We start from the raw sequence: 26,439 nt of genomic DNA on the forward strand, positions 1-26,439 counted from the left end.
GAAGCACACAGACCCGTGTCTTGGTGCCACCAAAGCACACAGACCCGCGTCCATGTGCTACAGAAGCACACAACCCTGCATCTGGGTGCCACCGAAGCACGTGGCCCCGCTTCTCGGTGCTACCAAGGCACAAACATCGGCGTCCGGGAACCACCGAAGAACACGGCTTCACGTACGAGGGCCCCTGAAGCACACAGCCTCGTGTCTGGGTGCCACTGAAGCACACAGACCCGCGTCCTTGTGCCACCGAAGCACTCTGCCCCGCGTCCGGGTGCCACCGAAGCACACGGCTTCACATACGAGTACCACCCACGGCCACGTGTCTGGGTGCCACCAAAGCACATGGCCTCCCTGTAAGGGTGCCAACGAAGCACACAGACCCACGTCTGTGTGCCACCAAAGCACTCTGCCCCTCGTCCAGGTGCCACCGAATCACATGTCCCCGTGTCTAGGTGCCAGCGAAGCACACAGACCCACATCTGGGTGCCACCGAAGAACATGGTCCCACTTCTCAGTGCTACCGAAGCACAAACACCGGCGTCCGGGTACCAACGAAGCACACGGCTCCAAGTATGAAGGTCCCTCGTGTTTGGGTGACACCGAAGTACACAGACCCACATCCATCTGCCATCGAAGCACATGGCCCCATGTCTAGGTGGCACCAAAGCACACAGACACGCGTCCGGGTGCCACCGAAGCTCACGGCCCCATGTCCGGGTGCCACCGAAGAACACGGCTTCACATGCTAGTACCACCAAAGCACTCTGCCCCGCCTCCGGGTGCCACCGAAGCACACGACCCCACATACAAGTGCCACCAAAGCACATGGCCCCGTGTCTGGGTGCCACCGAAGCACACAGACCCACATCCGTGTGCCATCGAAGCACATGACCTTGCGTCCGGGTGCCACCGAAGCACATGGCCCCATGTCTAGGTGCCACCGAAGCAAACAGACCCGCATCCGGGTGCCACCAAAGAATACAGTTCCATGTACGAGTGCCACCGAAGCACACAGACCCATGTCTGTGTACCACCGAAGCACACAGACCACAGTCCGGATGCCACCGAAGCACATGGCCCCGAGTCTAGGTGCCACCGTAGAGCTTAGACCGGTGTTTGGGTGCCACCGAAGCACACAGACCAATGTCCATGTGCCACCGAAGCACATGGCCCCGCATCCGGTTTCCACTGAAGAACATGGCCCTGCTTCTCAGCGCTACCGAGGAAAGAAGCCGGCGTCCGGGTACATCCGCAGTACACGGCTCCATGTACGAGTGCCCCTGAAGCACACGGCCTCGTGTCTAGCTGCCACCGAAGCACACAGACCCGTGTCCGTGTGCCATCGAAGAACATGGCCCCGCTTCTCGGTGCTACCGAAGCACAAAGATTGGCGTCTGGGTACCTCCGAAGTACACGGCTTCACGTATGAGTGCCCCTGAAGCACACGGCCTTGTGTCTGGGTGCAACCGAAACACACAGACCAGTGTCCATGTGTCACCGAATCACACCGACCCGCTTCTCGGTGCTACCGAAGCACAAAGCTTGGCCTCCAGGTACCACAGAAGAACACGGCTCCATGTACGAGTGTAACTGAAGCACAAGGCCACATATCTAGGTGCCACCTAAGCACACAGACCCACGTCCTTGTGCCACTGAAGCACATAGCCGCTCGTCCGGGTGCCACCGAAGTACACGACCCCCTGAATGGGTGTCACCAAAGCACATAGCCCCACATGAGTGCCATTGAAGCACACGCCCCCGTGTTTGGGTGCCACCGAAGCACACAGACACAAGTCTGTGTGCCAAATAAGCACAGTGCCCTGCGTCCGGGTACCTCCGAAGCACACGGCTCTACGTACGAGTGCCCATGAAGCACACGGCCCGTTGAATGGGTGTCACCGAAGCACACAAACCTGCGTCCGGGTGCCACCGAAGCACACGACCTCCCTGTACAGGTGCCACCGAAGCACACAGCCCCACGTACGAGTGCCGCCGAAGCATACAGACCCCTGTCTGGGTGCCACCGAAGCACACAGACTCGCGTCCGGGTGCCACCGAAGCACAAGGCCCAGCTTCTAGGTGCTACCGAAGCACAAAGACCGGCGTCCGGGTGCCACCGAAGCACACATTCCCGTGTTTGGGTGCCACTTAAGCACACGGCCCAGGTTACTGATGCCACTGAAGCACACGGTCCTGCATACGGATACCACCGAAGCATTTGCCCCCAAGTACAGGTGCCACCGAAGCACATGGCCCTGTGTCTGGGTGCCACCGAAGCACACGGTCCCGCATACGGATGCCACCAAAGCACATAGCCCCGCGTGCGGAAGTCACCGAAGCACACAGTCTAGCTTCTCAGCGCCATTGAAGCACACGGACCGGCGGGTGCCACTGTGCCACCGAAGCACATGGCTCCACATACGGGTGCCACCGAAACACACGGCCTGGCATCCGGGTGCCACCGAAGCACACGGCCCCACATACGGGTGCCACGAAGCACATGGCCGTGCATCCAGGTTCCACCGAAGCACACGGCCCTGTGTCCGGGTGCCTACGAAGAACAAGCCCTGCGTACCGGTGTCACCAAAGCACACGGCTCCATATCTGAGTGCCCCAAAGCATACGGTCGTGTGTCCAGGTGCCACTGAAGCACAAGACCCGGCGTCCACGTGCCACTGAAGCACAAGGCCCGATGTCTGGATGTCGCTGAAGCACACGGCCCGGCATTTATTTGCCATCAAAGCACATGCATCAGCTTCCGCATTCCAGTGAAGCACCAGGCCCGACATCCACATGCCACCGAAGCACATGGACCGACGTCCGTGTGACACCAAAGCATCTACTGGTACAGAATATAATATCATGATATAGGTCATCTGCGTATATAAGAATATATATATTCCTCCTATACCCCGTTTACAATGCTTTTGTTGGACAGAAAAATTGCATCAACAATTTGATTAGTAATGTAATAATGGCAATGGAGAACAGATGGGCATGTTAGCATTTATACTGGATTCCTGACAGATGCCACACAGACTGACGATTAGATTTGTTAATCCAAGGGAAATACACTATTGTGTTTCTGTTGACTTGTTATGTATGAGCATTTCTGTTACTGGTCAAGGGCAGACCAGTATTTGTATAACCCTGATTGTTATCTTCTATTAGTCTGTGGTACAATGAATGTTGATTAAGCTTTGTGTGGACACTGTGGCTTGTTGACTCCCAAGACAGGAGGACAAACTATGCAAATTCATTAAATGCTCAAACATTGAGACCTGAGCGCTGCCCTTTCCCCCAAACCTGTGAATGTGTACTTGCATGGAGAACTGTGACTATTTTAAGGGACATGTGCTTCTGTAGGAGAGACATGGGACAGAGATTGAAAGAGACTTGGAACATCAGCTTGGTAGTATGGCTTTACCTAAAGAGACCCAGATTTGGATTCTACATGATTCTTGCCTAAGGGTACATAGCCCTGACTGGAAAGATACGGATCTGCTCCATTAACCATCAGAGAGCCCATGGATACATTTGTGGAGACCAGGTTGGGACGATGAAGTCGCCTGGCCCCATGGATATGTTGTTTGGGGTTGCCAGGAGGGACCCATTGGTTGCCTGGAACTCATGGAGACATTCGTAAAAGCCAGATTGGGACTCACCAGTCATCTGGCCCCATGGAAACTCTCGGAGAGGACAGGGTGGGATCCTCAGGTTTCTTGACCTTGTACCTTGATGGACTACTAACTTCCTAAGCTTGCCGCTACCTTCTTTATGTGGGGGCCCGCCAGTAGCCGGGACCCACTGATTGAGGTAGTTGACCCTGGAAGTCTCAAAGTCGCAGCTGTTCTATCCCAGGAGCGGAAGGGTGAGACTGTGTAATGTTGTACCATCTTGGGTATTTGCTGGGACTGTTCTATGTGTTTATTGTCCTATTTTGTGGTTCAATAAAGTATTGTCACGCTGTTTTACCCTCACCCCTGTGTTGTCTGAGTAGCATTACGCCCACTGAAGACCCCGGAACTTCACACCATACATTAAATGTTGGATAACAGTTGCTTAACTCCTTAAATGCCGTGGTGAAAAACAAGCACGGTATCTAAGTTGATAGACATAGGGAGGATCTCCTTTTCTCTCAGTATCTCTAAAATGCGCAATAATGGAGTATTCAGAAGTACAAAAAAAATAAAGTGAAAACCACAAAAATAACTTTTTTTACATTAAAACGTGTTTTGACAAAAAAATCACAAGCAAAAAAATATAAACCTACGGTAATTTATATTGCAGCATCTGTAACTACACAAACTATAAAGCCATCACATTATTTATAATGACTGAAAAATGGCATAATAATAATAACACCACAATTGCTATTATTGATCATTTTGGCCTCACCCTAAAAAAAAATCCACCAGAATATATTACCTATACTGCATTATAAACTCTGTACAGTTATATAAATAACCAAATGGAAAAGTTCATACCAGTCATCACCCCCCATGGATGAAGCGGAGAACGCTCCGGTGGTCTGCATCTGATCCGGAAGTGATGATTTCGCCATCCGGATGTTACTTGATCTCTGATTCACTGCACAGGTCAGGAAAGATCTAATGACACACTGGTTCAGACGCCTGTCCGGCCAATCTCAGGCTTCAGCATCGGTCACATCTGGGCGGCTTAGTCATCGTTTCTATCTAGAGTGAGTATAGCAGGGGGACGCACATTTGTTTGTTATTTTTAAAAGATCAACGCCAAAGAAAAAATATTGGATAACTCATTTAAAAGTAAAATAATGGTAGCTCTCAGAAAATGTAGACAGAAAAAATATTTTTATTTTTACAAAGTGATTTTATTGAGCAAAGCTTGAAAGCTTCAAAACCTTCTAAATTAGGTAAAGTGCTAAAAATAAAATAAATAACATTTTTTTTTTCACAAAATGCAGCTTTTTTTGTTCATCTTTCCTACAAATAAATGGAATTAAAAAGTGATCAAAATGTTGTCTGTACCCTAAAATAGTACCACTTCTTTTTCCCTTTCCAGATTTCTGACGCACTTGTACGACGTACGTGGGGTGATTGTGTACGTGGCCCACTCGTTACAGGGTGGGTGCTGGCTGTGTTATACAGATGGCACCGGCCTCTAAACAGCAGCTGCTGAAAATAGCACCGATTGTTACTGTCAATATATGATAGCGGCATTTAAATAGTTTTTCACCATGTGGAGAAAAACTATGGGCGACTATTGCTACCAGCCCCCACCACGCACAATAGAATAGTGGGGGCTACTGGATTTGACATTGTTCAATATCTCCAAACAAATTACAAAACATTTGTATGCTGAAATCCCCTAAAGGAAAAATATATAAGTTAAAAAAATAAAGAGATATTGAAAGAATAAAAAAATTAAAAACTCAAATCATAACCTCGTCTCCTCGTTTTCAGCAAAGAAATGTAAAATAAATAAATAAATATATGTATATATAGGAAACATATACTGGAACAGCACCATTTCACATTCACTCACGGTGGGTGCCAGGCCTCCAAGCAACCTGTCCAAATTGCATCTGAATAGAAACATGTAAGAAGGCAGCACTCCAGATAAATTATATTTTTAGAAAAAATGGACTTTATTGAGCCCAAATGGCGACGTTTCGGTTCATAGAACCTTTCTCAAGCCTTGAATTTATCTGTACTGCTGCCTTATTATATTTATATATATATATATATATATATATATATATATATATATATATATATACATGTATATACATAACAGCACATTTGGTAATGTTGCATTTGTAACACATATGATAAACGCTGTAAATAAAAAAAAATGTTAAAAGCCCAAAATTTGGAATAGAAAGCAATCAACAAGCCGTAAGCAGCCCCCCTTGGTATTACTAAAACCAATAGCTTACGCTGGAAAAAAACAAGTCCTCATACAGCTCAAAAAAATGAATTGGTCTCTGAAAATGGCGACACAAGGCAATTTATTTTTACAAGATTCCGGCTTTCTTAACCCCCATCTCCCTGTCTTTGACGCGGGCAAGCTGAGCCTATATTTTTGACAGCAGATGATGGCTGTGTTATTCAGCCATCACTTGCCTCTAACAGCTGCGAATGGAGCAGAGCTCCGCCCATAGCTATTAACCATTTAAATGCTGCTGTCAATCTGTGACAGCGCCATTAACAGCACGGTCTGGGGAAGAGCTCTTCTTACTGCCCACTGGCATCACCACGACGTGATCGTGAGGCGCCAGGTTGCCATGACAGCTGGGGGTCTGCTGAAGACTAGTGTTGAGCCACCCCCGTAGTGTTCGAGTTCGGTTCGGTTCGTCGAACACCTTCGAACACCGTTGAAACCAATGGCAGGCAAACAAAAACACATAGAAACACATAGAAAACACCTTCAAAGGTGTCCAAAAGCTGACAAACTGCTCAGAAGACACAACTAACACATGGAAAAGTGACAAGTACATATAGTCATGCGAAAAGAAAAGAGGTGGAGGAGTAAAAGGAGGGGGAGACACAGATATAGGCATGTCATGCCCTTCTAAAATCCAAAAAGTGAGAAGCCGACACGTTCAGTCCGCTCCTGCCCGTGCCACCTCCGTGTCGCCGGGTTTGTGCCAGAGCCGCGGTGAACCCTGACGGCCAGCCCCCCTCTCCCAATACTGGTGCCTGTCCGCTGGTGGGTCGAGCGAGCCCCCCTGTGGTGGAGGCAGCTCTAAGCTTTTTAATTTAAATTGTCTAATTTGAATAAATACACTTTAAATCCATTTACAAGGATCTATTGGAGGGCAAGTCTCATGCCAGCAGCCACGTAATTCCAGCTCCAGTAGCGTCCACTAAAGCTGCTGCAGTTAAAAAGCTTTTATAAGGATCGAGCTCGGCTGTCCACCGCAAGGCATCCTACTGCCAGTCCGAGCCCCTATGCCTTGGGGTGCCTTCTGATGCTCTTCACTGAGTATCCCGTGGTCCCGAAGCATTTCCTTTGAAAAAATGAAGTGTCCAAACTACAGGTGGTGTAGCTTGCTTAACAGCCGGGATAATCCGCCGACTAGCAGACCCTGCTACTAGGCACAAAGTATTTCCTGGGCTAGATGCAGTTAAAAATTTGTAATTAGATACTCTCGTTGGATGCTGAGAAAGCATTCCATAGAGTCTCCTGGCACGCCATATATGATTCTCTTAAAAAGCTTGGGGTAGGGGTCTAGGGGACCCTTTTATAGCCAAAATCACGGCCCTGTATCGCAATACGTCACCTAGGCTGAAGATAAATGGAACTGTAGCACCCTGAGGGCTCGGTTGCTACAGAGGTATTGCACCTCACCCAGAGGTGTGATATCTCACTCTCAGGTAAGGATGTAGTGTGGATCAGGACCCGACACCTGCATGCATTACACCACATTGCCGTGGGGCAGGGTGACCAATATGCCCCTGAGATGGGCACGACAGTCCCTGTCCCTGGCTGGAGTGGGGGGAGGGAACACTGAGGAAGGGGAACCCTGTAGTGCAGGAGCAGGGAGGAAGCAGTTCCTGGGTGCATTGAGAAGGGAGTATAAAAGGTGGGCACCATCTTAGTTCAGTGCAGAGAAGTCTGAGCAGAAGTGGCAGGGAGCAGGGGCTCTGCATGAGCTCTGCTCCGGAGGCGGGCCTAGTAACAGAGGCCCAGGTCTGGAAGAGGGAGAAGGAAGGAAGAGGAGCGGAGAAGGCTCCAGGAACGAGGAGCGAAGGGATCTCAGGGGTGCGGACGGGCGAGTCGCCACCGCACGCCCGAATCCACCTGCGTGGAGGGGTCAGGCCAAAGGGGGAGACCGGTCCCCGAAACTAGTGGAGGCAGGAAACGACCCTCAGCTAGAAACAGGAGGCTGTGACATTTTATGTGGCGCAGCCCCTCGCTACACCCGCTAGGAAGGCACCACATAGGGTCAGGGAAACTGGCGCCAAGTTTACCAAGAGGAGGCCCGAGGCAGCCGGACAGAAGGGTTGGTAAGAAAGGCCAGACAAAGGACACACAAAGGGGGTCCTGTGAAGCACTCCAAAGTTATATGGGAGTTGTCTGAGCCCATCACCTGGTGAGCACAGTACGACGTGGGCAGCCGTTACCTGCAGACGTGGTCTGGATAATAAGAACTGTGAGTAAAGGCCCTGGACTGCATCACTGACTCCGTGTCATTACTGCTGCTGCCCTGCACCATCACCCCCATCCTCCGCATACACTGCCCTGAGGCTATACTCCTCCCGTGGGGAGTTATGCTACGCTCTGCTGCACCCACAACACCAGCCTCAGTGGTCTGCCCTGTAGCGGCGGTTCACTCTGACCGCAATCCACGGGTGGCGTAGTCGGACATTTAAACATCAAAACCACATAAATAGTTCCGCCACTGGTTTGACCGCCCTGAGCCACGGAACCGGGTTGCCGCCACGGAGACTACACCCACCAGCATCCACCAAAAAGGGTCTGGCTCCGGGTGTCCCAAGACCCAGGGGGCGCGTCAGAACATTTTCATCACCTTTCACAATCACCAATGGGACAAGGCAGGGATGTTCTCTGTCCCCTCTCTTATACATCCTAGTGACGGAGCACCTGCTCTCATCAATTCTCCATAACCCCAATACTAGGTGGATTGAGGTGGGAGGCACCGAGTACAAGTGCTCTCTATTTGCTGATGATGTCCTAGTATATATCACTCAATCACATATATCCATCCATGCTGTTATGGCTGAAATAGATCACTTTGTTACATGGTCAAATTTTAAAATCAATGCAGCGAAGTCTGAGGCCCTCGATGTCTCCCTCCCCAAATCCATATAGGATTCCATCCAGTCCAACTTTCCCTTTGCCTGGCCCTCACAGGGTATCAAATACTTAGGAATTCCTATTCATAGAGACCTCTCCCATCTATGTTATCTTAATTTTGGGCCCTTTATTGAACAACTCCATACAGACCACGGTTGGCAAGTTAGAACTGTAAGATTCACTACGTGAACCACTGGTGTTTTGTGGAAAAGCACATGTACACTGTGTTCCAAATTATTATGCAAAAAGTGTTTAGGAGTGATAAGGGAAGAATTTGTTTGTTTGTCAGTTAAACTCGTTGATGGTGATGTGTGTCAGGGCTCTTTATATCACTGTAAGCAATTGCAGACACCTGTGCTAATTAGTTTGGCAGGTGTGTCCAATGAAAGGCAAGACTACTTAAGAAGGCTGTCTCACATTATTAAGCAGCCTACATTTTCTGCCAAAATGGGAAAGAAAAAGGATGTGTCGGCTGTTGAGAAGCAACAAATTGTGGAGTGTTTAGGTCAAGGCATGACTACAATCAACATTGTGCGATGATCAGGATGAAGTGTCTTGGCAATCAAGAAGTATGTAGCTGATTCACAGTACACACGTGTGCGTGCTGATAAGGGCAAATTGAGGACTCTTTCCTACAGGCAATTACGTCAGGTTAAAAGAGCAGCGGCAAAAAAGCCTTGTCATAGCAGCAGACAAGTTTTTGAAGCTGCTTGTGCCTCCAACGTCCCCCGAACAACAAGATGCAGGGTCCTTCAGAGGTTTGCAGCTGTGCATACGCCATCCTGTCGACCTCCTCTATCCACTTCACACAAGCAGAAACGGCTCCAGTGGGCCAAACATTACATGAAGACTGATTTCAAAACTGTTTTGTTCACGGATGAGTGCCGTGCAGCGCTCGATGGTCCAGATGGATGGAGTGGAGGATGGCTGGTTGATGGACACCCCACGCAAACACGGCTACAGCGCCAACAAGGAGGAGGTGGAGTAATGTTTTGGGCTGGAATCATGGGGAGAGAGATTGTCGGCCCCTTTAGGATCCCTGAAGGCGCTAAAGATGAACTCCATAATGTATGTGGATTTTCTCAAACAGCACTTCCTGCCATGGTTCAAGAAAAAGAACCGTGTATTTCACAGCAAGATCATTTTTCTGCATGATAATGCACCATCTCATGCTGCACATAAAACATCTGCATCTCTGGCTGATATGGGCGTAAAAGGGGACAAACTTATGGTGTGACCCCCATGCTCCCCTGACGTCTACCCCATTCAGAACCTTTGGAGCATCATTAAAAGGAGTGTCTATGATGGCGGGAGGCAGTTCACATCTAAGCAACAGCTCTGGGAGGGTATTCTGTCCTCATGCAAAACAATTGAAGCAGAAACCATCCAAAACCTGACAAATTCAATGGACGAGAGAGTTCAGAAGCTCCTTTCGAACAAGGGGTCCTATGTGAAAATGTAACATCACCTAGAATAAAGTTTTGAGTTGAAAACTGTTTGATTTCAGTTTCTAACAACCTGCTAATGCTTATAATTTCAAAAATGACCATTTTTTTGGTCTTTATTAAAATGAAAAGGTTGATCGAAAAGTTTGGGGGATCTAAGAGTGTGGCAACCCAGTAGTCATGATTACTTCGAATTCTGACAATATGAGGGTCATGCTGCAGGTAGTGCAGCAAGAAGGCACTTATGTGTCTTGCGCATCTCGGAGCCCCAAAATTATTTTCCGGGCTAGATGCAGCTAAAAATTATTATTAATTTTAAATCTGGTGAAGCTTTAGTATAGATGGCCTAATAGGATCAGTGCTGCACACTGCTACAAAGCCCAAATTATTTTCCAGTCAAGATACAGATAAACATGATTAGTAATTTTAAATCTGGTGGAGCTTATTATAGATGGCCTAATAGAATCAGTGCTGCACACTGCTACAAAGCCCAAATTATTTTCCAGCCAAGATACAGATAAACATGATTAGTAATTTGAAAGCTTAAAACGGTTGGTAGGGTGATTTTAACCAATCATCAAGCTTTTACTCTCCCCAGGATGACACAGGGGTAGAAAAGTCGTTTCGGATCCATGATTTGTTCATCTTTATGAACGTGAGTCTGTCTACATTATCAGTGGAGAGCCGCGTGCGCTTATCTGTCAGCACACCACCAGCAGCGCTGAACACACGTTCAGACAGAACGCTGGCTGCGGGGCATGACAAGATCTCCAAGGCGTAAGTGGCTAGCTCCGGCCATTTATCCAGATTGGAAGCCCAAAAAGAGCAAGGGTCCAGTGACACAGTCGTGGCTTCAGTGTTTACTTGGAGATACTCCTGTACCATCGTCTCTAGGCGTTGACTATGTGTCAGACTTCTTGTCTCCTGTGGCCTTGCAAAGGATGGGCTAAAAAAGTGGTGAAATGATTCCGCAAAATTGATGTTACCAGCAGATACTGTGGTTCTGTTACGGTTTGAGTGCTGAACACTTGACGGTCCCACGGTTGGCAAGTTGGAACTGTAAGATTCACTACGTGCACCACTGGTATTTTGTGGAAAAGCACATGTAAGATTCTGCAACAGTCTCTGCTGATACTCCTGCATGCGTGCATCCCTTTCTATGGCAGGAATAATTTCTGCAAATTTACTTTTGTACCGGGGATCTAACAGTGTGGCAACCCAGTAGTCAGGATTATTTCTAATTCTCACAATTCGAGGGTCATGTTGCAGGTAGTGCAGCAAGAAGGCAGTCATGTGTGTTGCGCATCCAGGAGCACCAAGTCCCTGTTGTGTTGGTGGCGAGGTAACAATCATGCTTCCTTCCTCTGTCCTCTCCCCCCAACCTCGCACAACAGAAATGTGATCAAGGTCTCCCTCATCTGATAAGTCTTCCATCAGTTAGTCCTCCACTTCTTCCTGGGCTCCTGCACCTTCCTCACTAGTTTGGCTGCTACCATGCGCCCTGGTAAAACCATCTCCCCCACCCTCACATGCCTGCCGCCTTGGTGCTGCCGACCGTCTGGACCTTGCAGATGTTAGCCCTTCCGCATACAACTCCTCCTCCTCTACTTCCTCCACCTCCTCTTGTGCCACCACCTGACTCCGAATTCTGTTTAACATGTGCTCCAGCATGTAAATCACCGGAATAGTCATGCTGATAATGGCATCGTCAGCACTAAACATCTTCGTCGCCATTTCAAAACTGTGCAGAAGGGTGCATAGGTCCCTGATCTGAGACCACTCCTCCAGCGTGATTTGCCCCACCTCTGAATCTCGTTGGCCCAGGCTATACGTCAGAACGTATTGCACCAGGGCTTGTCGGTGCTGCCACAGTCGCTGCAACATGTGCAGAGTTGAATTCCACCGGGTAGGCACATCGCATTTTAGCCGGTGAAGTGGCAGGCCCAACGACTTCTGTAGAGATGTAAGTCGCTGAGCTGCGGGATGCGAACGGCGGAAGTGAGCACACAGCGACCGTGCCCTCTGCAGAAGGCCATCTAGTCTGGGATAGTGGGCTAAAAATTGCTGGACAACCAGGTTCAACACGTGAGCCATACAAGGCACGTGTGTGACATTGCCCCGGCGAAGGGCCGCACCCAGGTTTGCAGCATTGTCGCACACGGCCTTCCCTGGTTTCAGGTCCAGTGGAGACAACCATTCATGAAATTGGTTCTCCAGAGCTGACCACAACTCCTCAGCTGTGTGACTCACATTTCCCAGACATTTCAATGTAAAAACCGCCTGACGACGTTGAGCCCTACTGCCAGCATAGTAAGGAGGTGTGCAGGATCCCTTCTGCGCAGTTAGAAAGCTTGTGGCATGACCAGACAGGCTTTGGGTGCAGGTGGAAGACCGAGAGGAGGTTGAGGAGGCAGAAGCAGTGGAGGAACTTTGACATAAAGAGGATTGACGCACAACTCGTGGGGACAGCAAGACTAGGACAGCAGCCCCTTGTCCTGCTGTCACCATAGTTACCCAGTGCCCAGTCAGCGACATGTAACGCCCCTGTCCATGCCTACTCGTCCAAGTGTCTGTGGTGAAATGCACCCTGTCACACACAGAGTTTCTCAAAGAAGCGGTGATGTTGTGTGCGACATGCTGGTGGAGCGCAGGCACACCTTTCTTTGAGAAGTAGTGCCGACTGGGCATCTGGTACTGGGGCACTGCGACGGACATAAGGTCTCGAAAATCCTCTGTGTCCACCAGGCGGAAAGGCAGCATTTCTGTAGCCAAGAGCTTGCAGATGGTGAAATTCAACCTCTTAGCTTTCTCATGGCTAGGAGGAAATGGTCTTTTACTTGTCCACATCTGAGGGACCGAGGGCTGGCTATTGTGCCTAGACGGGGTTGATAAGGGTGTCCCCGGCAAACTGCCGGTCTGTGAGGAAGATACAGGCGGACATGTTAGGTTGCCTTGATCCAAAGGTGGTGCTATCGATGTCGGACAGCGCTCAACACCAGCTGGTGTTACCACCTCCAAAGAAAATGATGACCTGCCAATCACGCTGTCTGTTGCGGGTAAAGAGGTGGCAGGTCTGCGCCCCAAAACAGGTGTGACTGCTGTCCCCCCAGTCACAGAGGATGAAGAGGCCGCGGATGCACAAGATATGGCAGAGGGTGGCTGGCCCGACCGGCTAGGCCGCATTGTAGCACACTGAGCTTCCCACTGCAACTTATGCTTCATGTCCATGTGCCGGTTCATGCATGAAGTACTCAAACTATGTATTTTTTGGCCTCTACTTAGCTTTTGCTGACAAATGTTACAGATAACACGAGTTGGGTCATCTTTATCGATCTGAAAAAATGCCCAGGCTATGCAAGGCTTAGCACCCATGCGACCTGAAGAGCCACCTTGACTTGTGGTGAGAGGCAGAGTTGTGTTTGAGGATGCAGTTGTTGACGTGCTTCCAGTACTACGTCTCTGTCCAGGAAGGCGCAACCTGACCTCGTCGTCACTAGCATCTTCCTCCACCTCCTCTGCTGACCTCATCTCTTGGCTGACTGTGGGTTGACAGTAAGTGGGATCTCCAACCTCATCATCATCACCCTGTGCGTTATCACACCCGTCGTCCTCAGAGCCAACCTGTTCCTGCCCTGACAAAAAACTAAAGTTGTCGCTCCAATCAGGTATTTGAGTCTTATCATCGTCTTCCTCATTGTCTCCACCAAAAGGAGTTACAGTTTGGGAATGAGGGTCTAAATTATGGTCAGAACCTTCTGCGTCTGGTCCTGGATCCGACTCATAAAGATTCTGGGCATCAGTGCAGATCATTTCCTCGTCTGGACTCACAGAAGCGCTGGAGTCGACCTCTGATTCCCAGGCTATAGTATGAGTAAACAGCTCTGCAGACTCAACCATCTGTTCTACCTCATACTCAGACCGGCAGCTGGAGATTTGGGAGCTGTGAGGAAGCAAGTGCGATTGGGGTGACACCTTTGAGGACTGGAGTATTTGTGATGTTGAAGTTGATGTGGAGGAGAGCCCACTTAAAGGAGCACTTGATATCCGTTGAAGCACCTGCTGTTTTTGTGCCTCATCTGGAATTTGTAGCGATTGGCGTGGCCGTAAGAAAGGGATCTTATCACATTGTCCGCTAAAAGAAGTAGACATTTTAGTTTGGCTGGAAGATGGTCTTTCTTCTGCAGATGTTACTGTTGCTTTAACACCTACCCCACGGACACAACCTTTTTTCCCCTTCCCAACACGCCTATTCCCCTTTCCACCAGCAGCAGGCCTTTTTCCACTCATTTTGGTGGTTAACTAATTCACAACTCTGGAGTTGTTTGCACAAAAAAACAATGGATGGGAACCGAGCAGAGCTGAGTGGCCAAACTGTGGTATTAGGCCAAAACTATTGGCTGGGTTAGATGCAGAAAGAAATTATATTCAATTTGCAACCTGATGGAGGTCTGTATAGATGGATTAATAGAACAAGTCCCACACACAGCTAGAAGCCCAATATTTTTTCAGAGGTAGATGCAGAAAAAAATATATTCAGTTTGCAACCTGATGGAGGTCTGTATAGATGGATTAATAGAACAAGTCCCACACACAGCTAGAAGCCCAATATTTTTTCAGAGGTAGATGCAGAAAAAAATATATTCAGTTTGCAACCTGATGGAGGTCTGTATAGATGGATTAATAGAACAAGTCCCACACACAGCTAGAAGCCCAATATTTTTTCAAAGGTAGATGCAGAAAAAAATATATTCAGTTTGCAACCTGATGGAGGTCTGTATAGATGGATTAATAGAACAAGTCCCACACACAGCTAGAAGCCCAATATTTTTTCAGAGGTAGATGCAGAAAAAAATATATTCAGTTTGCAACCTGATGGAGGTCTGTATAGATGGATTAATAGAACAAGTCCCACACACAGCTAGAAGCCCAATATTTTTTCAGAGGTAGATGCAGAAAAAAATATATTCAGTTTGCAACCTGATGGAGGTCAGTATAGATGGACTAATACAACAAGTCCCACACACAGCTAGAAGCCCAATATTTTTTCAGAGGTAGATGCAGAAAAAAATATATTCAGTTTGCAACCTGATGGAGGTCTGTATAGATGGATTAATAGAACAAGTCCCACACACAGCTAGAAGCCCAATATTTTTTCAGAGCTAGATGCAGAAAAAAATATATTCAGTTTGCAACCTGATGGAGGTCTGTATAGATGGATTAATAGAACAAGTCCCACACACAGCTAGAAGCCCAATATTTTTTCAGAGGTAGATGCAGAAAAAAATATATTCAGTTTGCAACCTGATGGAGGTCTGTATAGATGGATTAATAGAACAAGTCCCACACACAGCTAGAAGCCCAATATTTTTTCAGAGGTAGATGCAGAAAAAAATATATTCAGTTTGCAACCTGATGGAGGTCAGTAAAGATGGATTAATAGAACAAGTCCCACACACAGCTAGAAGCCCAATATTTTTTCAGAGGTAGATGCAGAAAAAAATATATTCAGTTTGCAACCTGATGGAGGTCTGTATAGATGGATTAATAGAACAAGTCCCACACACAGCTAGAAGCCCAATATTTTTTCAGAGCTAGATGCAGAAAAAAATTATATTCAATTTGCAACCTGATGGAGGTCAGTATAGATGGACTAATAGACCAAGTCCCACACACAGCTAGAAGGCCAAATATTTTTTCAGAGCTAGATGCAGAAAAAAATTAGATTCAGTTTGCAACCTGATGGAGGTCAGTATAGATGGACTAATAGAATGATGCTATGCCCAAAAGATTTTACTTCACTAGGTGCAGTAAAAAAATTGGTATTCTATACACAGGTGGTGTAGCTTGCAACACAGATAGGCTACTCCACTGACTAACACACTCTGCAATAGGCCAAAAAGGATTAGCTTTGCTAGATTCAGCCAAATGCTGTGAAAAAAACTTGCACAGCACTGGCGCAGACCTGCCTGGCAAAAACTGATAGGAACTGATGTAACCTAGTCCTGAAAAGGACTGCAATTACAATTAGTCTTTACTCCCACAATCTATCTATTTAAGAGCACAGACCTCCCTGATAAAAGTCGTAGGAAATGCTGTAACCTAGTCCTTAAAAGGACTGCAATCACAACTATTCCCTACTCCCAAGCTATCTGTAGATTTGTGCGAAAATTGGCTTGAAATTAACAAGGTATAGCGCACACAGCAACAGCGGTGCCGTCTAACACGCAGCTGCAGCAGTGAGAAAATGGTGGCGACGGGGAAAATGGCTTGGTCTTATAGGGCAAGGACATGTGACATACACTGCCAATGACACATGCCCTTGCTTGTGTGAAAAAAAGCACTTCGCTCCGTGTGTGCGCTGCTGATAGGCTGACAGATTGCACCTCCCCACTGTAAATGCGGGAAAGAGAAAAAAAAATGGAGATCTTCCTGCAGAGATCCATCCCCTGCCCCTCCCCCCACCCCGCTGTACACTCAAACTGCGTATTAACATTAATTTTCATCATTACTGAGAAAAAATCCAGTTATGATTTTGGTGCACGAACAGTTATCGAACATAACCTCGAACAGCCGAATTTTTCTCAAATCGTTCGTGTTCGCCGAACGGCTCGAACACCGCCCAAAACAGCTCGAATTTGAGATTGGCGAACAGTTCGAGTAGAACAACGCTCATCTCTACTCAGGATCAGTAATGTAATGTATGTACACAGTGTCTACACAAGCAGAATAATGAGTGCAGCTCTGGAGTATAATACAGGAGGTAACTCAGGATCAGTAATGTAATGTATGTACACAGTGACTGCACCAGCAGAATAGTGAGTGCAGCTCTGGAGTATAATACAGGAGTTAACTCAGGATCAGTAATGTAATGTATGTAAACACTAACTGCACCAGCAGAATAGTGAGTGCAGCTCTGGAGTATAATACTGGATGTAACTCAGGATCAGTAATGTAATGTATGTACACAGTGACTGCACCTGCAGAATAGTGAGTGCAGCTCTGGAGTATAATACAGGATGTAACTGAGGATCAGTAATGTAATGTATGTACACAGTGATTGCACCAGCAGAATAGTGAGTACAGCTTTGGAGTATGATACAGGAGGTAACTCAGGATCAGTACAAGATCAGTAATGTAATGTATGTACACAGTGACTGCACCAGCAGAAGAGTGAATGCAGCTCTGGAGTATAATACAGGAGGTAACTCAGGATCAGTAATGTAATGTATGTACACAGTGACTGCACCAGCAGAATAGTGAGTGCAGCTCTGGAGTATAATACAGGATGAAACTCAGGATCAGTAAAGTAATGTATGTACACAGTGACTGTACCAGCAGAATAGTGAGTGCAGCTCTGGGGTATAATACAGGATGTAACTCAGGATCAGTAATGTAATGTATGTACACAGTGACTGCACAAGCTGAATAATGAGTGCAGCTCTGGAGTATAATACAGGAGGTAACTCAGGATCAGTGACGTAATGTATGTACACAGTGACTGCACCAGTAGAATAGTGAGTGCAGCTCTGAGGTATAATACAGGATGTAACTCAGGATCAGTAATGTAATGTACATACAAAGTCACTCCACCAGCAGAATAGAGAGTGCAGCTCGGGAGTAAAATACAGAATGTAACTCAGGATCAGTAATGTAATGTATGTACACAGTGACTGCACCAGCAGAATAGTGAGTGCGGCTCTGGAGTATAATACAGGATGTAACTCAGGATCAGTAATGTAATGTATGTACACATTGACTGCACCAGGAGAATAGTGAGTGCAGCTCTGGAGTATAATACAGGATGTAACTCAGAATCAGTACAGGATCAGTACTGTAATGTATGTACGCAGTGAGTGCACCAGCAGAATAGAGAGTGCAGCTCAGAAGTATAATACAGGAGGTAACTCAGGATCAGTAATGTAATGTATGTACACAGTGACTGCACCAGCAGATTAGTGAGTGCAGCTCTGGAGTATAATACAGGAGGTAACTCAGAATCAGTAATGTAATGTATGTACACAGTGACGGCACCAGCAGAATAGTGAGTGCAGCTCTGGAGTATAATACAGGATGTAACTCAGGATCAGTAATGTAATGTATGTACACAGTGATTGCACCAACAGAATAGTGAGCGCAGCTCTGGAGTATAATACAGGAGGTAACTCAGGATCAGTAATGTATTGCATGTACACAGTGACTGCACCAGCAGAATAGTGAGTGCAGCTCTGGAGTATAATACAGGATGTAACTCAGGATCAGTAATGTAATGTATGTGCACAGTGACTGCACCAGCAGAATAGTGAGTGCAAATCTGGAGTATAATACAGGAGGTAACTCAGGATCAGTAATGTATTGTATGTACACAGTGACTGCACCAGCAGAATAGTGAGTGCAGCTCTGGAGTATAATACAGGATGTAACTCAGCATCAGTAATGTAATGTATGTACACAGTGACTGCACCAGCAGAATAGTGAGTGCAGCTCTGGAGTATAATACAGGATGTAACTCAGAATCAGTAATGTAATGTATGTACACAGTGACTGGACCAGCAGAATAGTGAGTGCAGCTCTGGAGTATAATACAGGATGTAACTCAGAATCAGTAATGTAATGTATGAACACAGTGACTGCACCAGCAGAATAGTGAGTGCAGCTCTGGAGTATAATACAGGATACAACTCAGGATCAGTAATGTAATGTATGTACACAGTGACTGCACCAGCAGAATAGTGAGTGCAGCTCTAGAGTATAATACAGGATGTATCTCACGATCAGTAATGTAATGTATGTTTACAGGGACTGCCCCAGCAGAATAGTGAGTGCAGCTCTAGAGTATAATACAGGATGTAACTCAGGATCAGTAATGTAATGTATGAACACAGTGACTGCACCAGCAGAATAGTGATTGCAGCTCTGGAGTATAATACACGATGTTACTCAGGATCAGTAATGTAATGTATGTACAAAGTGACTGCACCAGCAGAATAGTGAATGCAGCTCTGGAGTATAATACAGGAGGTAACTCAGGATCAGTAATGTAATATATGTACACAGTGCCTGCACCAGCAGAATAGTGAGTGCAGCTCTGGAGTATAATACAGGATGTAACTCAGGATCAGTAAAGTAATGTATGAACACAGTGACTGCACCAGCAGAATAGTGAGTTCAGCTCTGAAGCATAATACAGGAGGTAACTCAGGATCAGTAATGTAATGTATATACACAGTGGCTGCACCAGCAGAATAGTGAGTGCAGCTCTGGAGTATAATACAGGATGTAACTCAGGATCAGTAATGTAATGTATATACACAGTGACTGCACCAGCAGAATAGTGAGTGCAGCTCTGGAGTATAATACAGGATGTAACTCAGGATCAGTAATGTAATGTATGTTCACAGTGACTGCACCAGAAGAAAAGTGAGTGCAGCTCTGGAGTATAATACAGGATGTAACTCAGGATCAGTAATTTAATGTATGTACATAGTGACTGCACCGGCAGAATAGTGAGTGCAGCTCTGGAGTATAATACAGGAGGTAACTCCGGATCAGTAATTTAATGTAAGTACACTGTGACACCACCAGCAGAATAGTGAGTGCAGCTCTGGAGTAAAATGCAGGATGTAACTCAGGATCAGTAATGTAATGTATGTACACAGTGACTGCACCAGCAGAATAGTGAGTGCAGCTCTGGAGTATAATACTGGAGGTAACTCAGAATCAGTAATGTAATGTATGAACACAGTAACTGCACCAGCAGAATAGTGATTGCAGCTATGGAGTATAATACAGGATGTAACTCAGGATCAGTAATGCAATGTATGTACACAGTGACTGCACCAGCAGAATAGTGAGTGCAGCTCTGGAGTATAATACAGGATGTAACTCAGGATCAGTAATATAATGTATGTACACAGTGACTGCACCAGAAGAATAGTGAGTGCAGCTCTGGAGTATAATACAGGAGGTAACTCCGCATCAGTAATGTAATGTATGTATACAGTGACTGCACCAGCAGAATAGTGAGTGCAGCTCTGGAGTATAATACAAGATGTAACTCAGGATCAGTAATTTAATGTATGTACATAGTGACTGCACCAGCAGAATAGTGAGTGCAGCTCTGGAGTATAATACAGGAGGTAACTCAGGATCAGTAATGTAATATATATACACAGTAACTGCACCAGCAGAATAGTGAGTGCAGCTCTGGAGTATAATACAGGAGGTATCTCAGGAACAGGAATGTAATGTATGTACACAGTGACTGCACCAGCAGAATAGTCAGTGCAACCCTGGAGTATAGTGCAATATGTAACTCAGGATCAGTAATGTAATGTATATACACATTGACTGCACCAGCAGAATAGTGAGTGCAGCTCTGGAGGACAGTACAGGATGTAACTCAGGATCAGTAATGTAATGTATGTACACAGTGAGTGCACCAGCAGAATAGTGAGTACAGCTCCGGAGTATAATACAGGATGTAACTCAGAATCAGTAATGTAATGTATGTACACAGTGACTGCACCAGCAGAATAGTGAGTGCAGCTCTGGAGTATAATACAGGATGTAACTCAGGATCAGTAATGTAATGTATGTACACAGTGACTGCACCTCCAGAATAGTGAGTGCAGCTCTGGAGTATAATACAGGAGGTAACTCAGGATCAGTAATGTAATGTATGTACACAGTGACTGCACCAGCAGAATAGTGAGTGCAGCTGTGGAGTATAATACAGGAGGTAACTCAGGATCAGTAATGTAATGTAAGTACACTGAGGCTACACCAGCAGAATAGTGAGTGCAGCTCTGGAGTATAATACAGGAGATAACTCAGGATCAGTAATGTAATGTATGTACACAGTGACTGCACCAGCAGAATAGTGAGTGCAGCTCTGGAGGATAATACAGGATGTAACTCAGGATCAGTAATGTAATGTATGTACACAGTGAGTGCACAAGCAGAATAATGAGTGCAGCTCTGAAGTATAATACAGGATGTATCTCAGGATCAGTATAGTAATGTATGTACACAGTGGCTGCACCAGCAGAATAGTGAGTGCAGCTCTGGACTATAATACAGGATGTAACTTAGTATCAGTAATGTAATGTATGTACACAGTGACTGCACCAGCAGAATAGTGAGTGCAGGTCTGGAGTGTAATACAGGATGTAACTTAGGATCAGTAATGTAATGCATGTACATGTGGCACCCCAGGGGTCTGGTTTCCACAGTAATGTAATGTTATGTCTGAGAGCAGGTGGGAGGTCCTTTGGTCAGGGATCCTGTGCATGCCACACCTCCTGCCCAGTCTTGGGAGGGGAAGAACTTCCCCTATATAAACCCGGGGCTGAAGCAGGGTTAGCAGTCAAGGAGAGTAGAGACAAGAAACAGCAGAAGCAATACTACTACGAGTCAGGGGCTGGCAGCTGCAGAGCTCGCCCTGACTGAGAAGCTTTCTTACCGGACCCGGCGTCCGAGGCTGTGGGGACTAACTCTTACCCAGCAGCAGAAGCAGACCGGCAGGGGATTTCAGGTCCTCAGGCCCAGAAACCCGAAGGCACGGTCACACGCGTGGGACCAGCACCGCCATCGTGGAGCGGAAGCCATTAGAAGGCCCCGAGTCACCGGCCATACGGGTGAGCACCACACGGTACACTCAGGGACGTGGGCTACTTATATCCGCTTCTAGCAAGGTAGCCAGAAGAGTACAGTCAGTTTGGGAGGCCTACAACTCCGCCTGGCCAGGGGAGATCCCATCTGCTCAAGGACTGACCAGGCCCCGTTCACTAGCAAGTACTCCGGGAGGGTCTATCGTTGTTACCAGTAAAGACCCTGAATTACACCGCACCGTCTCTGAGTGGTTCCTGCTACCCCCATCATCCACATCTGCTGCCCTGAGGCCATACCCCTCCCGTTGGGGGTTATACCATATACGCTGCACCATCCATCCACCGGCCTCAGCGGACTGTCCTGCAGCGGCAGCTCCATAGCTGCATTCAACGGGTGGCGTAGTCGTCCTGCATCTACCGCTGTTACATCGCCGCTCAGTTTGACTCCCTGGTCACGGACCGGGTCACCGCCACGAGACTACAACCCTCAAGAGATCCGGCTCCGGGTAAGCTCCCGCGTGCGCAACGCAGCGCGACACAGGCCCAGGGGCGCGTCAACTTTGGCGTAGTCGGCAGGATTTCGTGCCCGCAACCACCGGGTACTGCGTGCCTGAAAAAGAGACTTTTCAAACTTACCTGTGGTGAAGATTCCCGCCATCCGGCGCCATCTTCAGCCTTCTTCCCGCCATCGGTGAAGTTTCCCGCCATCCGGCGCCATCTTCTGCCTTCTTCCCGCCATCCGTGGAGTTTTCCCGCCATTGGACGCCATCTTGAGGACGCCGCGCGGGAAGAAGAGGGGCGTGGACTCCGAAAGCGCGCGAGAACTGAAGCCCCGCCTCACGTCCGGACGTTGCGTAAGGTCCTGGAAGGAGCCCAGCAGACGCCGACGTCACAGGAGCGCGACGGAAGGTTCTCAACCCTGACGATCCAGTGCGGAGCCGCGGCCTACGGAAGAGGATCATCGCAAGGTAGGCCACGGTCCACTAGGGGGGAGGAAGATGTCGGATACGGAGGAGAGCTTCACTGCCTCAACCCCCGCCAGCGCTACCGCTGCTGCAGTTATGCCCTTCACCATGCCCTATATCCCGGGAGCAACTTGGCTACCCCAGTACTCAGGGGAGTCACATACCCTGCATGACTTTAGAGAAAAGCTGGATAGCCTCTTCCAGGTGTACCCCCTCACAGAAGAGCAAAAAGTGAGCATCCTGGTGGCCCAACTAACCGGGGCAGCCAAAAGGGAAGTAAAACCCTGGCCACCTGGGAGGAAGACTGTCGCAGGGATACTAACCCGGCTGAAGGACACCTTTGATACCCGCACCTCAGCCGAGATTAAGCTTAGATTCTACGGGTGCAAGCAGCGAGCGCATGAGAGTATAAGGGACTATGCACTAAACCTACAAGAGGCCCTGAGGGCCATTAAGCAGACCGACCCTGATGGAGTGGGAAACGAGGACAGGCTGTTGACCGAACAGTTTATAGAGGGACTGTATTGTAATACCCACCGAACCCAGTTGCGGGCAATGGCCTTACAGGATCCCCATCTGGGCTTTGCACAGTTCAAGGACAGAGCCATCCGGGTGCTCCGAGAACCGGCACCGGGTGGCGTTGTGACCCACAAGCGCCCTGCTATCACTTACCACCAGGAGGCGGCGCCCTTGTCGGCAGGGCCTGTGGGAGCTGATGCGCAGGCTTTGGACAATGACCCGGCTCCAGACCTACACCATCAGGTCCAAGAGCTAGCTAAGAGCGTTGCTGCGCTAACCCGAACTGTGCAGTCTTTACAGGCTTCCACCCCAGGGAAGATCCAGCTGGCATCCGGACCGGAGGACATCCCGTGGCGTCGACCAAGGAGGACCCCACCGGCCAGAGGAAGACCCAGTGACCGATACAGCGAGGACGGACGACCCATCTGCCGCCGCTGCAATCAACCTGGACATATGGCAAGGTACTGTTCTTTAAACGGGCACAACCTGGGGTAGAGGGCCAACCCCCAGGAAAAAGATCACCAGGCCCATCGAACTGGCGCGACAGATATGTGGGAGGACGTCCAGTCTTGCCTGTGGTACTAGATGGCATTCCCATGAGTGCCCTACTGGACACCGGGTCACAGATCACCACCATCCCGTACGTGCTCTTTAAGCAGTACTGGAATGACTCGGATATTACCCGCTACCCTGACGACGACTTGAGTATCATCGCCAGCAATGGCCAGCCCGTGCCACAGATCGGATTTAAAGAGGTGACCATCAAAATCGGTAGAGTCGAACTGGCAGCACAGGGACTGATCATTGTAGATATTGACAAACATGAGAGTCACCCAAAAATAACTCTAGGAACTAATGTAATTGAAAATTGTCTTGCAGAGGTGATTTTCCTTTTACAGCAGGTTGCCAAGAACGCCAGCTCCGGCGAGCAGCGGGTGCTCCAGAAAGAGATCCGGGCACTGATGCGACGGCAACAGGTGGAACTCTCCGGCGGTGAGATTGGTAGCGTAAGAATGTGTGACCCTTTTCCTATTGCCATGCCCCCAAAAAGTGAAATGATGATTTGGTGCCGGGCAGCTATTGGTCTGAGAGGTAGAGATTACCAGGCAATGGTAGAACCAGTTTACTCGGACAGTAGGCCCACCATTTTGACAACACGGGGGGTGGTTGATGTACGCCATGGGAGGGTGCCCGTTCGCATAATAAATATCGGGGAGAGGGAAGTGTATCTGCCCCGGTATGCCACGCTAGCCAAATTATATACAATTAACCAAAATTCTATACAATCTGTGGAACCCTTGCCTCCATCTCACCCGGAGGAAGGTAACGGCTCTAAGAAAAACATGGAGGACTGGTGTCAGCAACTACATCTGGGTACTGACTCCACTCCCGCACACCAGAAACAAGGAGTCTATCGGGTGGTTCAGGAGTACGAGAGAGTGTTCAGTAAACACCCGTTAGACTTCGGGCGAGTCAAGGGGGTAGAACACCACATCCCCACGGGAGACCATCCTCCTATAAAAGAGAGGTATCGACCCGTACCCCCTGCCCACTACCAACACGCCAAGGGGATGCTTAGAGACATGAAGGAGGCTGGGGTGATCAGGGATAGCTGTAGCCCCTGGGCAGCTCCACTAGTCTTAGTCCGAAAGAAAGACAACACCATGAGGATGTGTGTAGATTACCGGAAAATCAATCGTATCACACACAAGGATGCGTACCCCTTACCAAGGATAGAGGAGTCATTGGCTGCTTTAAGATCTGCTAACTTCTTCTCTACCTTGGATCTCACTAGCGGGTACTGGCAGGTTCCTGTAGCAGAGGCGGACCGGGAGAAGACCGCATTCACCACCCCGATGGGACTTAGCGAGTTCACCTGCATGCCGTTCGGACTCTGCAACGCACCGGGAACCTTCCAACGACTAATGGAGTGTTGTCTGGGCCACAGAAACTTCGAGACGGTCCTGTTGTACCTGGACGATGTCATCGTATATTCCAAGACGTATGAGGACCACCTGAAACACCTGGCGGAAGTGTTCGAAGCTCTGGCAAGTTACGGCCTAAAGGTGAAACCCTCCAAGTGTCACCTCCTGAAACCAAAGGTGCAGTACCTGGGACATGTGGTGAGCGCTGACGGAGTGGCTCCCGACCCTGATAAGATCACCGCAATTAAGGAATGGCCAAGCCCCTCCAGCGTAAAAGAAGTGCGGCAGTTCCTCGGGTTGGTAGGCTACTACCGAAGGTTTATTCCCGGTTTCACCAAAAAGGCAGCACCTATGCAGGACCTCCTGATAGGCCAGTCCCGGAAGGCCAAGAACCAGAAGCCGCCCTTCAAATGGGAGGAGCTGGAAGAAGAGTCCTTCCGCCAGCTGAAGATGGCCCTCACGGGGACGAAATCCTGGCGTACCCGGATTATAGCCAGCCCTTTATCCTCTACACCGACGCCAGTAACATCGGGCTAGGAGCCGTACTGTCCCAGATCCAGCAGGGGAAGGAACGAGTAATCGCCTATGCCAGCCGAAAACTGCGACCCACCGAAAGGAACCCCGAGAATTACAGCTCATTTAAGCTAGAGTTCCTGGCCGTAGTATGGGCAGTCACCGAGCGCTTTAAGCATTACCTCGCTTCTTCCCGGTTCACCGTGTACACGGATAACAACCCGTTGACACACCTGGACACGGCAAGACTCGGTGCCCTGGAGCAGAGGTGGATGGCCCGTCTGTCCAACTACGAGTTCACAATCAAATACCGGGCAGGACGCTCCAATACCAACGCGGACGCCCTGTCCAGGATGCCCAACCTGCCGGACGGAGGAGAAGATCCGGAGGGACTGGAAGAAGTTGAACTCCCTGCGTTCCACCGTCATGGGACTATCCAGTATTCCCACCGGGTAAGGAGTAAGCAGGCTGCTACGTTGAACCCCTTACCCCACTACAACTTCACGGAAACGCAAGACAGCGACCCTGCCGTCCGACTGGTGAAGGAGATGCTGACTCGGCCGGAGGCTCGCCTTGAACCAGACGCTCCGGAGGAAGCCAAACAACTATGGGCAGAGAAGAGTCGACTGTTCCTTTACAAAGGGAAGTTGTGCCGCAG

This window comes from Phyllobates terribilis, unplaced genomic scaffold (assembly GCF_046119375.1).
Source record: "Phyllobates terribilis strain yellow unplaced genomic scaffold, ASM4611937v1 Scaffold_12__6_contigs__length_324123572, whole genome shotgun sequence".
Lineage (NCBI taxonomy): Eukaryota > Metazoa > Chordata > Amphibia > Anura > Dendrobatidae > Phyllobates > Phyllobates terribilis.